The 3,935-nt window shown below is 39.9% G+C and overlaps 1 long non-coding RNA gene across 1 annotated transcript; it reads right to left on the minus strand.

Moving 5' to 3' along the window:
• Positions 1-719: 719 nt before the first annotated feature.
• Positions 720-1,742, minus strand: LOC114033536. Its single transcript, XR_003567989.1, has 3 exons — positions 1,639-1,742; positions 1,013-1,042; positions 720-907 (listed from the first exon to the last, which is right to left on the minus strand). It is a non-coding gene; the product is annotated as an uncharacterized LOC114033536 (long non-coding RNA).
• Between the last annotated feature and the right edge of the window lie 2,193 nt (positions 1,743-3,935).

A 3,935-nucleotide genomic window follows, 5' to 3' on the forward strand; every position in this document is an offset into this window, starting at 1 on the left:
GGAATCCAAAACACCATGAGCAAGTATTATCATGAATATTTCCAATGGAGGAAATGATTGGTGTGTTGATAAGTTGGCTTGTTTTACTGGGTTTTTTTTTAATTTCTCTCTCAATATTTGTTATAAGGAGAAGGTTCAAAATGTGGGGAAGGGAGGAGGATGTTCTCCAAAATGGATGTGTCCTAAGAACAAAAGGCATCAATAAAAATTAAAATAAAAACATATTAGATATTTTCTATTACCTAAAAAGTGTTACATTGAAAAATAAAGCATGTTTTTAAATGTTCTTTATTTTAAAATACAAATGAACCAGGCAACAATCAAATTTTCTAGTCATTTACACATGAAAGTGCCCTGAAATTCCATCTATGCACCCCAAATTGAGTTGTTCCTTACAGACAATTTGTAAACACATATAGAATCTTTTTTTAACAGAGAACATCATAAATAGGGTAGTAATAAATAATAAAAATGAAAAAAATCACATTTAGAGAATGCTTAGAGCTTTCTAAATATATAAATTATATAAATATAATAAATATACTGAAATAAAGTAGCCAACTAATATCAAATTCAAGCCATACATTTCATTAATACAAATAATATTGATGCATCTGGTATCAAATATGATAAAAATAAATAATTTGCTTCACATACTCATGAAAAGTTCATATTTTCATATGTCATTTACATATGTTCTGCTTTTCTAGTCTTTGGGTTGAAGGCAAAGATTCCAAGGTCTGGAGAAGGCTGTTTTCACCAGTGGTAAAAGGGTGATCTGTCTGTGGCCTGGGAACTGTCTTTTTCAATTGTGTTGAGAAAACCAAATCAAAATCCATCGCAAAAATGTGTCTAGATCATCTTTCAATTTTTCGAACTGATGACTGGCTTCAGGGCAGTCACATTTCTAATGACAAAATCATAAAATTGACATCAGACATTGGGAAAGTCACAGGGAGCTGGCAATAGATGGAGGCTGTGGATGGAACTGGAAAGAAAGGAAACTTCTTACCTGTGAGATGCATTCAGGCAGAGGAAGTTTCTGCAAACGAGGAGAGATGAGTTAGAGCTGCCTAGAGCAAAAGTCAGGAATGTTTGTTTACTCCATCACAGGCCAAGATCACTGACCACAGAACCCTGTCCCATGTCCTTGACTCCAAAAATAAGATAGCCAGAGTGGGCTTCTCCTCAGGCACTGCCATAAACTCTGGCATTTGACAGGGCCTGAGATATCCCCAATTTAGATAATCCCAGGATGCATTTCACTTCCTCTTCCTGGAAACCCATTCTCCACACCACTACCCCTCCCACATTCCCCAAAGAAATGCTTCCCCCTCCCCCGGCAGCTATGAAAATGAGGGCTGAGAAAACCTCTTCTACCCTGAGTCACCTGACCTAACATCTCCCTTCCCATCTCCTGAACCCCCTTGACATAGTCACTCTTTATGGAGAGGTAACAAAAGGAAAAGTTATATAACAGAAGTGAATCATTAGTCATTTCCAGGGGAAAAGCTTTGGAAGTGACCCCCTCTAGTGAGCAAAGACAAGAGGAAGGTTACTGTACCTGGTGTCCCTAAACCAAGGAACCCTGACTTTAGCAGAGAAGATGTGGAGATGGCAGCTCCACTCAAGACTCACCTGGATTTTTTCCAGATTGCCATAAATGGCCTTGCTTGTGTTACTATTCTCTTTGAAGGCTGTTTTTGTAGTATTCATGAAGATTTCCAGGTTTCTCTGATAACACTCCTGGACAAGAGAAAAATAGAAAGTGACCTATATGCTCCTATCCTGGGGGCTAGAAGCTTGAGTTTTATCATGGCCTTTTTGGGGGTAAGGGAGAGGGGAGATAAAGGAGGGTCCTAAAAGGTAGAAACTGCTGTGTTCTGACATGTGAGCTTCTGCACTGGGTAAAAACTGAAGACAAGCTCCTCTCTACTACCCTCCAAAGGGGGCTCTGTCCCATGCTCTCAGCAAAACCCTATGCTGAATATGATGGACTTCAGCACTCACCCCTAGCTCCTCAGGCTCCCACTCTATAAGAGAACTCCAATATCCTATGTATTAGGGACCTTCTCTGACTGCTCCTCGAGGGCCTTGGATAGCTTTTTTCCCATTGTACTACGGTGTGGTGTGCATATCTGGGTATAGCAAAGTTACGTATCTAAAGTGACGACTGTAAAGTCTCTACCATGTAGACTTTAACGGAAAGAGACCAATTTTTCTTACAAGGTACAATTCTTATCTGTACATAGTTTTGGGATTTTGGGGGGGTGACAGGATTGGGGGGCAATGGAGACCTGTGATTTTATCCAAATAGGTAATTCCCAGTGTGGAAAATGCCTCAAGAGATCAGCAACTTAGGGGGCAGCTAGGTGGTGCAGTGGATAGAGCACCGGCCCTGAAGTCAGGAGGACCTGAGTTCAAATATGACCTCAGACCAAACACCTGACACACTTACTAGCTGTGTGACCCTGGGCAAGTCACTTAACCCCAATTTCCTTAAAAAAAAGAGAGAGATCAGCAACTCATCTACAATTTACAATCTCAGATAGTTACTTGAGACAATAAGAGTTTAAATGATTGGCTTATGGGTCATACAGCTATATGTGTCAGAGACAGGAACCGAGGTCTTCCACATTCAAAGGCTATCCCTCTACTCATTATGCCACATTGCCTCTTACACACTGATTTTACTCCATGATAAGAAAGATAAGAGTTATCATGTAAAATATGAGTCCATAATCACAGAGGTCCCAGATAATTAATGAAAGAGCAGGTGATGACAAGCACCTCTTACCTCTCTGTCAATACTAACTGGGAGAGATACAAAATCCTGTGGATGATAAAAAAATGAGTAAGGTTAGTTTAGACAATTTTCAAGAACAAAATTAGCCAGTGAATTCTAAGTAATGAACCAGATTTAAAACACCTGAAAATTACTTACCTGTCCTTTTTCAAAAGAAAGTTTCAAAATTTCAGTACGAAGCTTACTAACTGTCTCATAATGGTTCTCAGTTGGTATAGGTGAAGCCTCTTTGAGGAGCCAATGTGCTGAGGTGCAGAAGAGCATGAGAATACCGCTGGCCTGCATGTCTACCCTTGGAGACTTTACCCTTGGAGACTCTAACTGTCCTTGGGTGGCTGTGAAGCTCTTATATGTGCTTCAGGGAGGAAAGATACTTATCTACCCACAGTCTTTGAAAAGGGGGGGGAAGTCCGTCAAGGGAGGAAGAAACTGCCTGGCTGATTATCAGATGGAACCCCCACACTGTGACGATGTATAAGTTTGTTCATAATTTTCTCCGTATTTGCGATAAGGCAAAAGTAGGGGAAAAAAACATTGAAAAATTTATCTCCTTTCGGGACTCTCATAGTAATGGAAACCTGTTAAACACATAGCAAAACTCAGATTTATAGCTGCAAGACCATGGCTGGACTGTCCCCAGAAGAAACACTTAGTAAAGATGAACAGACTGATTTCTTTTCATCTTTTTGGGATGAGATGTAATACTGAACTTTCTGACCTGCTACAGAGACTCCTTGACCCCCACTCCCCAACTCATCCCCCTATTTTGTGCAAGGACTCCTGTCTCTCCTTCCAAGGGAATAGCTCATCAAATGAGGGACGTGGAGAATTCACCAGGAAACAAACAAATGAAAAAGACATTTAGACAGTTCCCTCAGAGGGTCTTCACAGGCTTTTTATATGAATAACTTCTAATTACAGTATAACTGTGTTAACACATGTTGATTTTCTCCAGGTCACTGGATCATAGAATATCAAAGTTGCCATTGACTTCAAGGGGCATCTAGTCCAAGCCACACCTCAATAGGAATCCTCTCTACAGTATGGGACTATTCATATTTCAATTGATATAGAAACATTTCAATTCAATTCAACATTCATTTCTTAAATACCTATTGTGCATAAAACA

Source organism: Vombatus ursinus, unplaced genomic scaffold (genome assembly GCF_900497805.2).
Source record: "Vombatus ursinus unplaced genomic scaffold, bare-nosed wombat genome assembly UNPS02007284.1, whole genome shotgun sequence".
Lineage (NCBI taxonomy): Eukaryota > Metazoa > Chordata > Mammalia > Diprotodontia > Vombatidae > Vombatus > Vombatus ursinus.